Genomic DNA, 17,218 nt, shown 5'->3' on the forward strand with positions numbered 1-17,218 from the left:
ACAAATGAACAAGGAATTAAAGTTCCTTTAGAACATAACATGCATGAATATTCATTTGGACTTGGATATAATCTTTCTAAGCCCACCAAAGCATCTAAAAGACCATCTCTCAATGTGAATGCTATATTTAGTAGTGATGATGATCTCACTTCAACTAAATCATCTTCTACTTCTATCAACTCTCATTCCCCTCATAAGGAAATCTTGGCGATGAACAAATCTCTTTATGACTCCCCTCAAATTTCTAAATCTACTTATGAATCTTTATCTCCTATTCATCATAAAGTCCTTTCCTCCAGGGATAAGGCTCTAATAAATTACACTCATCTCTCTTCTAAGATTTCTCGTAACTTTCCTTCTTCAATTTTTATCATTTTATACATGTTTTTGATCTCACTTATAGTTGAGCATTTAGCATGTCATATTCAAATACCTCATTTAGTCTATCATGTCTTTAAATAACATTAATGGCTATTATGTTTCTCATCATTATGTGACATTGGTAGCTCATTTACTGGGGGCTCATTGTCATTCATGATGGTACAATTTCAAGTGCAATCATATTTTTGAAGCAACATAATAGCCTAATTTTCTATGTTATCTCTTGTTCCTATGGGGACAAGAGTGATTTCATACATCTCTTCTTTTTATGGTTAAAATTTCCCTTTGGGGTAATAGTGTGGAAATATTGATCATTTTTTCTTTAGAATCCTCTTTTCCTAGATATGGGAGAAGATGTGTATTCTCTTTCTTATCCTACCCACTTCTTGTAAGGAGCATTTTCTATACACTAATGTCTTGCTTGCATCATGTGAGTATGTAGTACATTTTGCTTATGTCTAAATCTCTCCCTAGAAGATTGTGTAAGTCCTTCTCATTGTCCTTATCCTTGGGAGGCAATGATCTTTCCTTATTTTTATCTAAGGATCCACTTTTTCCTATTTCGTGGATGGTGTGAACTTTATTACTTGATGTTATTCCTTGTATGCATTTGTTGTTGTTTGTTCAAGGATTCTCTCTTACAAGACGTGTAAGTCCTTGACTACAACCTCTTTTGCACTTGGTAAAATACATCCATAATGAATTCACTCTCCCAATTGGGTTAAAAAAAAAGTGTCATCCTTCATTAAGAATCACTTTCACCTTGCAAAAGAAGGAAGTATTGCATTCTTATTCTCCTCTTTGTCTTATTCTAGAAGATGTTATATTTGTCTAAGATAATTCCTCTCGGGGATAGGTGTCTTTTGTACAAAGATCTCTTCTCCTCTAAGGATCTCCTTTACACATACTACAAGATATCCCTTTTCAATTATCTTATCCTTGCTTAAAGAGTGCAAAACTCTCTTGCTTGGATCTACGACATTGTTGCATTTTTGGGGTATCTTCTTTTGTGATGAAGGTAGGTATCCTTGTTCTACTTTGCTTATGATATAAACATTACACTTTTTGAGCAATGGGTCATTCTCGGAACCAGAGCACAGACTCTTAGAGCGAGATGTCTCCATTTTTTCTTTTATGCAAGGTGATTATTCTCAGAACCGGAGCACGGACTCTTAGAGCGAGATGTCACGCTTTTGTACTATACATATACAGGTTGTAGCATACTCGGGCATAGACTCCTATGAGGTGCTTCTAACCTCCCTTACACACACATGCACGAGGTTGAGTGGAACTAGCGGCATAAGGCTAGACTTTCTTACTCTCCCCCCTTACATGGATCACCTAGACAGACTCTAGGGGCTATTTTTCCATGTCCTTTTTCCCATGGATCACCTAGACAAGATCTAGGGGCGAGAAGTCCATGTTTTCTCTCTCACTATTCTTTTCATGGATCACCAATGTGTGTATTCATGGTTTTTTCCTTTCTTTTATTCTCTTTGCATTTTGTTTCCATTTACATCCTTCATCTTAGAGAACTCTCAAATCCTCACACTCTTTGTTGTGTTGGAATTGAGATTTAGTCCTCTTTCTTACCAAATGATTCTCCATTAATTTTTGATCTCATATCAAATCTTCTTGTGAGCATTTGTCATCAACATTTTTTAATAATTCGAAGTGGTAAACATGATACCCTGTTTCAACTCACTAAAATTAGCAAGCCGAAACAGGGGGGGCATATAGCTACCCTCAAATTTTCATCACCTTCCTTAGTAAGCATTAGGTGATTTTATGATCTAACATGTGGTTTTGTAGGTTGTGGTTCTTAACTGAGTACTGCAGATGCCACTGGGGGCTTCATCCAACAACTTATGGATATATCCTTTTTCAAATAATGTTTACTTTTCTGTACTTTAGCTTGCATATGCACGTAGTGTTCATATGACCGCTAAAGTGGGGGCTAAATGTAGCATCGTAAATTGTACACACTTGCTAGGGTGGTACAATTTCACACCTAGTTTAGCACCCGCCTTGGCGCATTTTGCATTTTGCATTGCATTTCCCCTTTAGCACTTAATTAATTAAATTAATTAGGTCTAAGGTTCTATTTTATCATCTCCCATATCATAAAGTTGGGCCCTTTTCATTAAAGTGTGCCCCTTTCATTTTATTCCTCCAATACATCATTTAATCAAAAACCCTAATTAGGTCCTATTTTGAACTTGGGGGCTTGATTTCGGGGGTCAAAACATCTCGAAATCACCTGTAACTTCAGGATTCGCTCTAAAATCATCATATCCAACGGCCCTGAAAATTTGGTGAAAAGTTGTCGGGACCATGGCGCCCGGCGTGCACATGGTCCCGGACATTTTTCTCGAAATTTTAGGAGCGCGATCCAATCATAAAATAAAGCTTAACCCCAAGAAATTGGCGGGAGATTCAATCTCTAGGTCGGCCAAAAGTTGAAATTAAGACCTAAGGTTTCATATATAAGAGCTCTCTCTCTTCATTTGAAAGGATCCAGATTTTTGGTATCAAGGGCCTTCTATGCAACGAAAGAGCAGATCTTTGAAGACTTCAACAACATTCAACATCCATCCATCAAGCATTCATCAATTTCATTCATCCATTTAGGGCTTTGAAGACATTGAAGAGCAATAGGGGATTATCGACTGAAGATTGGCTTGTACCCCTCCCTTGGGGTTGGGTATGATTTCATGTTGTTTTCATGTCTTTGCATAAGCCTCATTATATCATTTGTATTCATGCTTTAGATCACTTTGCATCTTGATTTGGAGCATTTACATTGTCATTTACAAGCAATTAGGGTTTACTTTCTAGGTTGCTCTAGTTTGCTTACTTGCATTTTAGGATCTTGCACACACACTACTTTTACAATACAACTTGGCTATTCGTGGAGGTGGAAATCACCAAAGCGGGGGTTTGACTAAGGCAAAACCCTATATAGCCACCCACCATACCTTTTCAGATATAAGTGCAGGTTTCAGGATTCGGATGACGCCGCAAGTTGCAGATCCGACGGAAGCAGACGAAGACTGAACTTCACACCAAATTGCAGAGCAAAAGACCAGGACAGGGGCGTGGGGCGCCCTGGTCCTGCCAGGACAGGGGCATTGGGCGCCCTGGTCCTTCTGTCAGACAGCAAGTTTCAGCATTTTCCGACAGCTTTTCAGGTTGCAAAACAGCAGTTTCAGGTGCAGAATCAGGACAGTGGCGCCCGCGCCCCCCTCCCAAACATTTCCACTTAGATTTTAACCCCAGGTACACATCTGCATTCCCCTTTTATCCTTGTGTTTACAGCTTTTCATCACTTAATCTCAATCTTGCAATCTTGTTACTAAGTTCATACTTGCACTCTAGGGCTAGTAGTTGAACTTGCATCATTTTATCTATCATTTGCAACAAAGGAATAGAAATCCTAATAGGTAGCCCATGGCTCTCTTTTCCACAAAAAGAAGTAGCCAATTGTGTGATACCTCTAGGCTCTTTCGTATTCCACAAGTGTGTGATTGAAAGTGAGATTAGGGCATGTTTGCTTAGTGTCACTTTTTCCCCCACACACTATTCTACCGGTCTCAGGCTCTGATCATTTTCCAATTTCCCTTTCAGTTATTAAGGATAGGGCTTCTTTTAAATCTACATTTAAATTTGAGCCCATGTGGTTTAGGGATTCTTCCTTTTTGCCTCTACTTATGAAATGCTGGAATTCTGCTCCTTTTTGTTCTGGGTCCCGTATGTTTCAGATTGCTAAGAAGTTAAGTTATTTGAAATTGAATTTTAGGGAATGGAATATCTCGAATTTTAAGAACATTTTTCAGGAGAAACAAAGGATTCAAGATACGATTGAGTGTTTTAATACTCATGTGTTTCAACATGGTATGGTGCCACAAGTTTTTTATGAATTGAAGTCACTAAAATTACAGCTTGAGGAGGTGTTAGCTAGAGAGGAAATCTATTGAAGACAGAAATCTAGAGAGTTATGGCTTTCAGATGGTGACAGGAACACAAAAAAATTTCATTCTTCAACTAAGATTAAAAGATGTAAGAATAGGATATCTTGTATTCAGTGTCAGAATGGGAATTTATTGACAGAGCCAGAGGACATTGCTTCAGAGGCAGTTAGGTTTTTTAAGTCATTATTATCTTCGGAAAATGGAAATCTCAGCAATGATATTATATCTAATATTCCTCCTTTAGTATCTTTGGAAGACAATAAGATGTTGATGTCTCCCTTTTCCTTAGAAGAAGTTAAGAGTGTTGTCTTTTCCATGCATCTGGATAAAGCCCCGAGACCAGATGGTTTTACTCCTTTATTTTTTCAGAAATGTTGGGATTTTGTGGGAAATGATGTTTTATTGGCTATCGAGGAATCTAGGAGAAATAGGTCCATTTTAAAAGAACGTAATACTACAATGATTGCAATTATTCCTAAAAAAGAGGATACTAAGACTTTTGCTGACTTCCACCCCATTGCTTTATGTAACACTTTGTATAAGATATTTAGGAAGGCAATTTCCCTTAGGTTGGCAAAAATTCTACCTAGGATCATTTCATTGGAGCAAGGTGGTTTTGTTCCCGGAAGGGAGACGACAGAGGGTGAAGTTGTAGCACATGAGGTGTTGCATTCTATTTCCACCCAAAGAACCTCGGCCATGATACTTAAACTTGACATGATGAAGGCTTATGATAGAGTAGAGTGGGGGGCTTTATGTGTTGTTCTTGAGAAGTTAGGTTTTTCCAAGGCCTGGATCTAATGGATTCGTGCATGTATTTATTCTGCAAGATTCTCGATTTTAATTAATGGTTCTCCTTATGATTTTTTCACTTCCTCTAGGGGTTTGAGATAGGGAGATCTCCTTTCTCCCTTTTTGTTTATTCTCCTAGCTGAAACCTTTAGTTGGGCTATTAGGGCTGCTAAAGTGGGGGGGCTTTGGAAAGGTATAAGGATTCAGAATATTCCCCAAATTATTTCTCATTGTTTCTTTGCAGATGATACTCTATTATTTGGACATGACTCATTGGTTGAGGCAAAAGTGATTAAAGGAATAATACAAAATTATGCATCGTTTTCTGGTAAGAAAGTGAATGGTGATAAATCAAAGATTTTTTTCCTTAATACATCACAACTGGTTCAGCATAGGTTGCAATCCTTTTGGGGATTTGAGACTGGAAATCTTCCATGTACTTACCTTGGGATTCCTTTCTTTGTTAAACAGGATAAGATTGGTTTTCGGGATAAGATTATTTCGGTCAGTTCTAAAAGAATTCTCTCATGGAATCATAGATGGTTAACTTTGGCAGGTAAAATTGTTCTCATCAAGTTTGTTTTGAATGTTGTTCCCATATATATCATGTCTGTTTTGAAGTCTCCAAAAGTAGCCATTGTTAGTTTATAGGATACTCTTAGAGATTTTCTTTGGAACAATAATAAAGATGGCAAGAAGAAACTCCCTTTAGTTGCATGGGATAAGGTATGTTTACCTAAGGAACTTGGGGGAAAAGGAATTCAGAGTCTAGAGAATCAGAATTTAGCCTTAGGTGCTAAGTTGGTTTGGAAATTATATGACAAGCCTAGCTCCTTATGGGCACAAATTATGTTTGCCAAATATTTAAATAATGGACAGAGAGAGTACATTTTTAAAGTCTCAAATTTGCCTTCGGGTTCTGCTATTTGGAATTTCCTTTGTAAATGTAGATCAGTTATTTTGCCTCATCTCTCATGGATTATTCATAATGGTAGAAAGGCCAGACTCTGGGATGAAGTATGGAATGGACACACACCTTTGGTGAATATTAGGGATTGGTCTCCTCTAATCACTTTTCTTTCCTCCCTTTGGGGTGTTTTTGTAGCAGATTATTTTGAAATTGTGACTAGTGGACCCCTTAAGCTAGCTAGATGGAAGTCGATTGATTTCTTAAATGTTGATCAAAGCATGAAATTAGATTTTCAAAAGATTTTGGGGGATAGAATTGTATTTCATTCTAATTCTAAGGATGGACTTATTTGGACTAAGAATATTTCTGGTAAGTACACTGTTAAAGATAGTTACAACTCTCTTATGGTTGCTAAAGATTTATCTTCTTGGCCTTATAAGTTGTTTTGGCATTCGGCTTGTCTTCCAAAGCTGGAGCCTTTGCTTGGTTGGCAGTTCAGGACAAAGTCCTTACAGGTATGAGACTAGACAAGCTTGGTATTACTGTTGTTTTCCCTTGTGTCCTTTGTAACAAAAATTTGGAATCTTCTTCACACTTGTTCCTACATTGTGATTATGCTTATGAATGTTGGCAGTGGTTGTTTGAGAAGTTAAATATATCCTTTGTTATTGGTAAGGATCTCATTTCCCATTTTAGATCTTGGCTCTTTATGTTTGCCTCATCTTTTTATGCATGCCTTTGGATCATATCTCCATCTATTTTGATTTGGAATGTTTGTCTAGAGAGAAACAACAAGATATTTAAAAAAACAAGGTCTCCTGTGTCTGAGGTTCTATTAAAAATTGAGTCTTCAATCTCTGAGGTTGCTTTGTCATTTATTTATAAGAATTTGGAAAATCTTACTTCTTTTTCGCACTGAGATAGTAGAGTTACTAGAGTTTGGAAGTTGCTATCAGTTTTACCCTCTCATGGCTCAATTTTAAAAAAGAATGATGCAATAGGTAGTAGATGCTCTGCTAGATGGAAACCTCCTCCGCAAGGGCACTTTAAACGGAATTTTGATGGGGCCTCTCGTGGTAACCCTAGGCCGGCTAGGGTAGGCATGGTAATTTATGATCACAATGCAAATTTTATTCGAGCTAAGTGTCATGCTATTGGTTTTAAAACTAACAATTATGTGGAATTTCATGCTTTGTCTTTTGGATTGGATATGGCTATCTCTTTGGGAATTAAGGACTTAATAATTGAAGGTGATTCTATGGTGATTATTCAATGTGTTATGAAAAAAAAATCGAATTGTTGGAATTTGCAGTATATACTTCATCCCATTTTACAAAAAATAGAATTGTTTGAATCTTTCTTGGTATCCCATTGTTATAGAGAAGTTAATAAGATTGCAGATTATTTGGCAAATTTAGCCATTGATAGCAATGCTAATCAGCGAGAGGTGGGTTTTGAGGAAATTCCTTCTAGGGTATGGGAAGGTTTGCAGCAATAGTCATATGATTTTCTTGAGTAACGTCGATGTAAAATTTTATGATGATAATTATTCACGCTTTCCCCTTTCATTTCAAGTATTCATGTTCGTTGTCTGGAGAAGAGTTCGAGGCCATGGTATTTGATATAATAGTGTTTTTCCAAAGGTTTTTTGATACTTTATTTTTTGGCAGGAAGGTTTTTAACTCATGGGTTTTGGCACAGGGCTTTGGAAAATTTTGTCTTCTTCCATTGATAGCAGCTATGGAGTCTACATTTGAAAATTATCCGATTGGTTTTTTTGGCAAATTGTCAAATGGGCTCTATGCAAAACTGATATTATATGTGTTGTGACTGCATTTTGTATGTGGTTTTGGGCAGGGTGTATAAATTGATCCGTTAGATACTATAGGTTTATTTTATGAGCTGTGACCAGAGGTTTTCTTCCCAGGGTTCTTTCCTCTGGTATGCTCTTTGAATCCTGTGTAAAAAATAAAAAATATTAATAGAAAAGTTTAGTGGAATAATCCACTTTTATTGAACAAAAAAAAAATCAATCAATGAAAAAAAGAATATATAACAACCTCTATTTATAATTATTAGAATCGTGGTATGATCTCCTCTAAGTCACCATATGAGACAAAATTTGGAGTTCATCAACTAGAGTCTCATATTTTATATAAATGGTACCAAAAACTCAATAAAGATAATCATTAAAATCTAAATATGCCACCAAAACAAAAGAATGTCTCCACTTACCCTACCTTAGAGCTCCAAACCCACCACAAACATTAAGGTCACTAACAAAATTTAAATTTTTCTATTATTTAATTGAGTTTATACTAATTAAGTTACTATGTTATTTAAATCTTTTTATGCTACGTATAAACCTATCAAATGTAACTAATTTTAAAGCAAATGCCATTAGCCTTTTTAAATGTGGTTAGCCATAAATATTTTATAATAAATCTAAGTGCTCAAATACATACATGCAGATCATATTACCTCTAAAAACATATTCACACATACCAATATCATCCATGCCAAGAGCTTGAAAAAATCATCAATATCAATAAAACTAATTGTAATGGTGAAAAATTAGGGTTTCCACCATTAAGTGTAGTAAAACCACTAATTTTTGCTTAGGGACCAATTACATTAAAGAGGTGTGAATCCAATAGATCTAGCCTCAATCCAATAAAGATAGGGCTGAAAATTCTGATTAGATTCACTGATTGAATTTAAATACCCTCTTTTTAAGTTGAATTGTGAAAATGCTAAAATTAAGGTAAATGTGCTGAAATTGAAGCAAGTATACATAAACATTGAGTTACAGTTGTCAAACGAAACCACAAACCTAAACTGTCGGGACCAAAATGCCCGTCGCTTTGGTCCTCCATACATTCCGTCATCCAAAGGGGAACGTATTCATCTCTGTGAATTATGCCAATCCTGAAAGTTATAGCTTTGCACCTGTTGCACACAGTGGAGAAGGGAAAATGGTTGGGAATAGGGGTTTACCTAAGTCAAACCCAAGTTTCGGAATTAACCTTGAATGAAATAAATAATGAAAACATATACCTCAGATATGCAATTGTTGATGATGATTCTTGGCTTCTTGAATGTAATCACATATTGTATGAAATGGCATGGACATGACAAAACCCTAATCACAAACACATAATTGCATATGAATTATGTTATTTTGCTCCACAATGATTGAATGAAGAATATGTAGCCTTGAAGATCTCTGAAAATGCTTGATGATGAATGCTTCATGGATGCAAGAATGTTAGGATTGCTTGGAGCCTTATAATTGAAATGAATTGATTAATGTCTTTATATAGGGGTATCTAGGTCATTTACCGATTAGGCCGACCTCCATCAATCATGTGGAGCGACAAAATTGAATTCTCACCAGAGAGATAGGGCCTTGCCCCATTTCAAAATAGGGCCCAAATAAGAGGGACCAAGGTGTGGGCGCTCTAGTCCTAGAACCAGGGCATGGGTGCCCTGGTCCTTCTCAACAAGGGGCCTCAATTAATCCTCAGGGAAGACACCCCTCTAGGGAATCCAGCAATGGGTGTATAGGGCATCAGAACTAAAGATTGAGCACAAATCAAACCAAACTAAGAGATGCAGAGGAGACACACTAAAGTAGGGGCACAAACATGAGGTGTAAATTGACCCAGTGACAATTTATGATGCTACACTAATATCTTTAGATATTTTGTCAACTGCATACATGCACCACATTACCTCTAAAAAACATATTCACACATATCAACATCATCCATGCCAAAAACTTGGCAAAATCATCAATATCAATAAAACTAATATCTTTAGATATTTGTTAAGTAATTTGCATGCATCCTCGAACATAGCATTTCACAAGAAATCACATAATATACCCATTCAACCATTTTATCAATCAAGTGGCTTACATTCTCTTTTGCATGTCATCTAAAAATCATATTCTCTAGATAAAAAAGATATTTTTAACTTGACGCTGTTTTGATGATATATTCATGCGAGTTTGGTGGGAGTAAAGAGTATTGAGGAGGCAAATTGAACACACTATCCAGCTTATGTGAGCTCATATCTGGTGGCAAATTTGATGGGACATTCCCCTCTCCCAAGGACAATATTTTTGTACCTCTCATGGCTTCATCCCACACCTAGCAATCGTTAATGTACCTTAGCCATCCGTTTTTCTATCTTGTGATTTCATGATTTTGGTACCCTCGCCACCCTAGTTACAAGTGCCAACTTTTTCAATTCCATATTTAGTTCATTTACGCCCCAATTTTTCCACCAACTTCCATTGCTTCTCTCTATCATTCACCTGTCTATTATCATGGAGACCAAGGATCTTAACACCAGAACCGCAGTGCCCCACATCAAGAATGAATACGCTGAGTCTTGGTGCATAGATTCTAAGCTCTTAGACTCTGATTTTGTTTTCAATTGCAAGAGGGTTGAAAGCACCATCTAGTTAGTTCTTGGGGATGATATTCTCCAGATTTCTTCCCCAAAACTTCTCTTTCTCTCGCAGTTAGCCTCCTGCTTTCTTTTGAACACCATGGACTTGATTCAATCCTATAGACCTATTTGTTAGTTGGCGGCTAAGTATGTCAAAGACTCCCTCATTGCATGTATGACTTTTCACAATGCAATAAAGTATTACAATCTTCACTTTGGCAATGTAGATGTAGGTGGACTCTTCAAGCATTCTAATCTAAAGAAGAAAACGGGCTTCCTTGCAGTTTATATTGCCCTAAAAAGAGCTCTATTCGAACAAAGATGAAAGGGTGCTGCTAAAGGCTCTAAGGGCTCACAAAATAGATGTGGGTGATGCATTCTTTGTTAGATGCATTCATTTTGTTGGGCCTTCATTCTCCTCCTCAACCTGTAAGTTCATTCGCCTTGTCCTTCTCAACGTATCGCCACAATGGAAATTGAGGATGGTGCCTCAGGTGTTCAGGGTTCATTTCAGTATCAATACTCCAGTCTTGTTTTTGGGATCTCTATAACTCGACTCACATATTTATATTAGAATTTTTCTTTAGGTTTCAACCTATTTTGTTCAGATATCTATAATTACTAATGTTACTCCAATAGGCTGTAAATCTCTGATTATATCATACTCTTATTCATGAAAATATCTGGTTTTTTCTCCATTACAAATATAAGCTCATACTTTTATTTAAAAAATTAAAAACTTTTATTATGTTAAATGAAATGTAAATAATCAAACCAACAATTAACAAAATGTTGGAAAAAAAATTTATATACAAAATTTATAAAAATGAAAAAAAAAATTGTAAGAAAATCTATAAAATATCTTATAAAATGTTTCAAAAGCTATTTTTTAATCAGCTTCCCCAACCACACAAAGTGATCCATAAAAGATTAAGAGAGGACATTCAAAAGGTAAGTGAAGCAACGTCCTAGCAGATTATATTAAAAGATGAAAACAAAACCTAAAACAAAATAAACTAGACAAAGACATAGGCCAGGACTGTCATGAGATTCCACATACAAAGAGAGACATAACAATCTGCCCATATTTACATATTTCTGCTTCTTTTTTGTTTGCCAGGCCCGAATCTCCTTCCCCGGCCGAACAAGGCTGCTCTGTCAAAATCCTATAGTAGACAAACACTAGACAGGGCTGTCTTTTAAGCGACATACTAAGAAAGATCTAACAATCTGCTTGAACAAAGTTTTACAGAAAATAATCCAGCCCATATTTACATATTTCTTCTTCTTTTTTGTATGCCAGGCCCAACAGGTAGCTCTGTTGAATCTCATCCCGTTGCTGAACAAGGCTGCTCTGTAAAAATCCTGCAGCTCTTTAATCCTATCCCCATCTATAATAGAGTCCACACTGATAAAAAAACAATATATCAACCAACTAAAACATTTAAGATTATATAACACAATTTCAACAAATATATAGATATATAAATACCATATTCTCAGTTAATAAAAATACAATACAACATCGCCAATACAATTAGGCCACTCCACTCTGTAATTACAGAGCCACTCTCCTTTGCACTCACTCTTCCATCATGATAAGCTTGAAAATAAGGTTAGAATATAAGGAAGGCCCGTCCATTCCAGTTTGTATGGAGTCCTCCACTGGTGTGAGCTCCAACTCGGCCATTATCATAGGCAGAGCTCAGCTCACACCAGTTAGGAGGAGCCCATACTTGGATGGCATTTTTTGTCCAATAAAATTTGCATGCCACATCAATATATATAAGATCTCAAGTGAATATAAATTGTATGGGGAGGAATATATGTTTGGCGTTTCCTCCACGCAATTGTTGTAAAGTTAGATATTCCAAATGCTTTTTGTTTAATTACTAAATAGCTTTTATTTGTTGGTGGTGCTTGCAATAATAGATTCGCTAAATGGTTTAAAAGATGAAGTGGAGACTTTTACAAATTCAGTCCATAGCTTTATCATTCATATGTCTAATCCTTCCTTTTTGTAAGATTCTCAAGTTCTGTCTTATCAAAAAAAAAAAAAATCATGCTGGTTTATGTTGGTATTTGTTTGATTCATGTCAGATGGGTAACTCTTTAATGATTTCTTTTTTAATTTTGTCCTGAATGAGAACATTCTAGATATGAAGAAAGAATGATATGTTTGTAATTTCATACAGTCACTGTTTTAAGATGGTATATATTGGATATTTGTTTATGTGATTATTGATTTTATATTATGAAAATATAGATTATAAGTTAAAGTTACAATTAAATTATATAATGATATTTATTAGTTTCTATTTAGAATTATATACATAATTGGTTGTACTTAACATATTATTAATATTTGCTTTTTTAATCAATCACATGATAAAATGACATATTTCAAAATTTATTTTTCTTGCGACAAATTCTTAATCATTATTTTCAGCTATGACAGAATAGGCCAATTCTTTGGTAGCATAGCTCGGCCTCCATCAATTGCTTCAACTCTATTCCAATCAGTGGCTTGGCCAATGATCCTTCCCAACATCATTACTCGTCGGTGTCTTTGACTTTAACAACTGCAACAATAAAGACTACACAACATTTTTTTTTGGCAGCATCTTCTCCTCCAGCACACACATTTCTGGTCATTTCTCAAACAAAGGCTTACAGAAAAACATTCCCAATCATCATTACAAAACCAATGGCACTTCTGTGCAGATAGTGAGTAACCATGAGAAACCATGGCTAGACTGCTCGCGGTTTCTTCCCTACATACCAAGACCAAAGATCTAACTATCAGAGCAGCCAGAGGATTCAAAACCCGTTGCGGACTCAAACCCAGGTTAATCGTCATGCTCTCAAGAGTTTTCCAAGCCACCAGAAGAATCTTAACCTTTGAGGTAGCCCCCCATTCCAGAGCTCCGTTCAGCAAGTAAAATATCAGAAATTTAAGCCAAATGCTTTTTTGAAGCATCAAAGCTTAGACAACTGGGCAAAGAAAGTCGCGACTGGTTCAAACTACATCCCTATTGCAACCAGGAATAAGAGCTATGTTCCTCTCAAGCAACCTCTTTCTTTCAAGCAGTAGCCCCAACGTCAAAGTTTGCAAGACTATCCTCTGCCTGCAACTGGGTTGCCCTACAACTGTTCGCGTGCCACGGGTTCGCCCTACAGGGGCTCGCGCACCACGGGTTTAAAAAATTATTTTCCCCCATGGCCCACGCCTACTTTTGAGCGTAAGGATCAGAAATGGATCAAGAAATCTATGGGAAGCAAACTTTTTGTGCTTTCATCCGATTCTTTGAATCCCACGATTGACCGCCTTAATTAAAATGTCTTCTTCGCAAAATAGTGTGGCGCTCGAGAGTCAAGCAAAAACATTCTTGATTGGTGGAAATATTCCTTTCCGGGCCTCATATCAGTAAGACAAATGCAAAATGACTTCTTGTTCATAGAATGTGTGGACACATCGCTAAAGAAAGCAATCACAAAAGGCAGTCCTATGTTCTTCCAAGGCTCCACTTTTCACTTCCTTGACTAGAAACCAAGATTTGATCTAGCGCAACACAGACTTGAGAAAACTCCTATTTGGTTGTCTTTAGTAGGCTTCCATCTGAGTTCTGGTGCCTGCAGTCACTCTTGAAGATCGGTGATGCTCTTGGTTTTTTGGTGGGGATTGAAGTGAACTTCCTCAAAGGCCCTAAAGGGGATATAGAAAATATTTATGTTGAGATTGATCTCTCCAAAGGCTTTTACAGTGAACTTGAAATCATTTCGGAATTGGGTAGATGGAAACAAAAAGTGATAAGACTAGGTAATGGATTTCCTGGCAAATGCTTGCTAAGGAACCAAATAGTTAACAATAGCTCTTTGACAGCTTCTTTGGGAGCCCTCAACCTCCCTCTTCAACAGTTAGAACCAATCATTGCTAGCCCAGACTCTCAAAAGAGGACCTTGGATCGGGCAACTGCTCCGGACCCAGCTACTTTAGTCTCGGCCCAGGTTGTTATGATGCCCCCTCAACAGCCCCATCTCAGAGCCTTAGTTTCTCCTCCTATCTCAAATGTTGATCCAGATTTCCAAGTCCTCCACTCTCCTAGTTTAAGTCTATGCCTTAGAAATAAATCTGAAGGCCTGAATCTTTCAACTCCACTCCAGACTCCTCAGGGTTCCCAACCCTCTCCTGTTAATCAACCACCTCTCATTTTATCACCGATCGCTAAGCCCCAATCCCAAAAGGTTGTCAGGAGTTTGTTTGGCCAAAAAAAACTCCTTCCTTGAGCAAAGGGGCTTTCAATATATTATCACAACCTCCAGCTAAGGTCTCCAAAAGAAAGAGTTGTGTTAAGCATAAGAATCTTAGGGGTTCCTTCCAGACAACAAAACCCACTAAAAGAAAAAATGTCCATCTCTCAAAAATCTTACAGGAAGAGGAAATTATTGAAGAGGATCTTAAAGCAGACTTGGAGGAGAATATTGAGCCATTCTTATAAGAGGGAGAGATTTCTCCTTCTTCAGATCCTCCCCTTTCTAATCAACATTTTAACCTCTCGGCAGAAATTCCCTTTCCCTTTCTCTTCTCCCCGCCATTAGGGTCAAATAGTCTGGACTTGACTAATGAACAAAATGCTCAGAATCTTCAGCAGAATCTCATGTTAGGAGAGGAAGACTAGGACGCAATATTAGACACTCCCCTTGCAATTCTTTACTCATAGATTAAGGAAAAAAGGAAGTTAGGGCTTCATCAGAATCAAGAGGGTCTAGAGAAGCCAGATTTTGGTTCTTCCCCTCCCAAAAAGGGCTGCAAGTCATTCATAGAGGCTAGATCCCAGGATGGAGCAGCAGAGAATCAGTCTAAACTATTGGATCTATGGAAAGTAGGGAAGGGGAATCCCCTTCCTGAACAACAATGAAAATCCTTTCATGGAATGTTAGGGGTCGCAATGCCCCTAACAAATAGAGGGTGATCAAAAGATGGATTCTTTTGGTCAGTGCAGACTTAATCCTATTGCAAGAAACTAAATTGGAGGACAAGCTAGCAGTCGCCTTTGGAAATGGAATTATCTCTTTATTCCAAGCTTCTCTTCAAATGCCAATAGCATCAGAAGGTGCCTCTAGAGGATTAATGATAATCTGGTAGCCCTCTCAAATTACAGTTGAAGGCATTACATCTAGCAGGGATTGGATCCTTGCCAAAATCACCCATATTCAGTCAAACACTTATTTCTTCATCATCAATATCTATGGCCCAGTGTCCCCACACAAAAAGTGACTCACATGGTCTTCTTTAGATGGAGTTTTGTCCACTTTATCTGAGGAACAAGTCTTCATTGGGGGTGATTTTAATGCTATCAGGAGTGCTTCAGATAAGAGGGGAGGAATCACTCGTTTCGGGGGTTCTTAGCAGGATTTCAATAATTGGATTGAAAGGAATGGTCTTTTGGAAATAGATTCAAGAGACACCTTCACATGGACAAATAGAAGAAAAGGTTTCAATAATATAGCAGAAAAAATAGACAGATTCTTTTGGCAAGGGGACTTGACTCTTTTTCCTTTTACTCCCTCCTGCAATGTCCTTCCTTGCTTGGGCTCAGCTCATTACCCCATTTTGCTCTCTTTGCAATTCACTCAAGGATCGTCCAGGACTCTATTCAAGTTTGAAAATATGTGGATGAAAGATCAAAATTTTCTTACACTAATAGAAAATTGGTGGAAGGAAGGATCTTTTGAGGGTTCAAAACTTTTCTGCTTCATTGCAAAGCTAAAATTAGTTAAACAAAAACTGCTCCAATGGAACTCTCAGCACTTCAAAAACATTTTCTCAACAAAAAGATCACTAGAAGAGAGATTGGCAACTCTTAATGATAGGATTATCTTGGTGGGAATGGATCAAGAATATTTTCAATAGAAAAGGTCCTTCTTATTGGAGTATGAAGACATTCTCTCTAAAGAAGAAATCTTCTGGAAGCAAAAATCTAGAGAGAACTGGCTCAGAATGGGGGACAAAAACACCAATTTTTTTCATAATGTTACAAAACTCAGAAGAAGCAAGAATTGGATATCTAAACTGCAAACTAAGCATAACCAAATCTCAGAGGATCCCAAGGAAATTAAGGAAGAGATTATATTCTTTTATTCTAATTTTCTAAACAACAATGAAGGATCTCATCTACTGGATCAAAAAAAAGCTACTAGCAAGGATCCCCAAGATCATATCAGATGAACAAAATCGGATGCTAAATGAGAAAATAAAATGGGAAGAAATATTACAAGCTCTAAATCAGCTCCCCTCTGGTAAGGCTCCTAGTCCAGATGCCTTTCCTGTGGATTTTTACAAGAAATGTTGGCATATCTTAGGTCAGGAACTTTCAGAAGCCCTAGAGTGCTCAAGAAGATCGGGGAATATTATTAAAGAAGTAAATAACACCTTCATAGCTCTCATTCCAAAGAAGGAGAAGGCAGAAAATCATGGAGATTATAGACCCATCTCTCTATGCAACACAGTCTATAAAATTCTCTCAAAAGTGATGACTAATAGATTGAAGCCTCTCATGGACAGCATCATCTCAGAAGAACAAACTGGTTTTGTTCCTGGTTGCTCAATCCTTGATGGGGTGATTGTAGCGCAAGAAGCAATCCACACCCTCCAAAGCACAAATAGGCTAGGTATGATAATAAAATTAGACATATCAAAACCTTA

The 17,218-nt window shown here is 37.1% G+C and overlaps 1 long non-coding RNA gene across 1 annotated transcript; it reads right to left on the reverse strand.

Moving 5' to 3' along the window:
* Positions 1 to 11,468: 11,468 nt before the first annotated feature.
* Positions 11,469 to 12,259, reverse strand: LOC131072935 (uncharacterized). Its single transcript, XR_009112787.2, has 2 exons — positions 12,005 to 12,259; positions 11,469 to 11,920 (listed from the first exon to the last, which is right to left on the reverse strand). It is a non-coding gene; the product is annotated as an uncharacterized LOC131072935 (long non-coding RNA).
* Positions 12,260 to 17,218: the final 4,959 nt, after the last annotated feature.

Source organism: Cryptomeria japonica, chromosome 3 (genome assembly GCF_030272615.1).
Source record: "Cryptomeria japonica chromosome 3, Sugi_1.0, whole genome shotgun sequence".
Taxonomy (NCBI): Eukaryota; Viridiplantae; Streptophyta; class Pinopsida; order Cupressales; family Cupressaceae; genus Cryptomeria; species Cryptomeria japonica.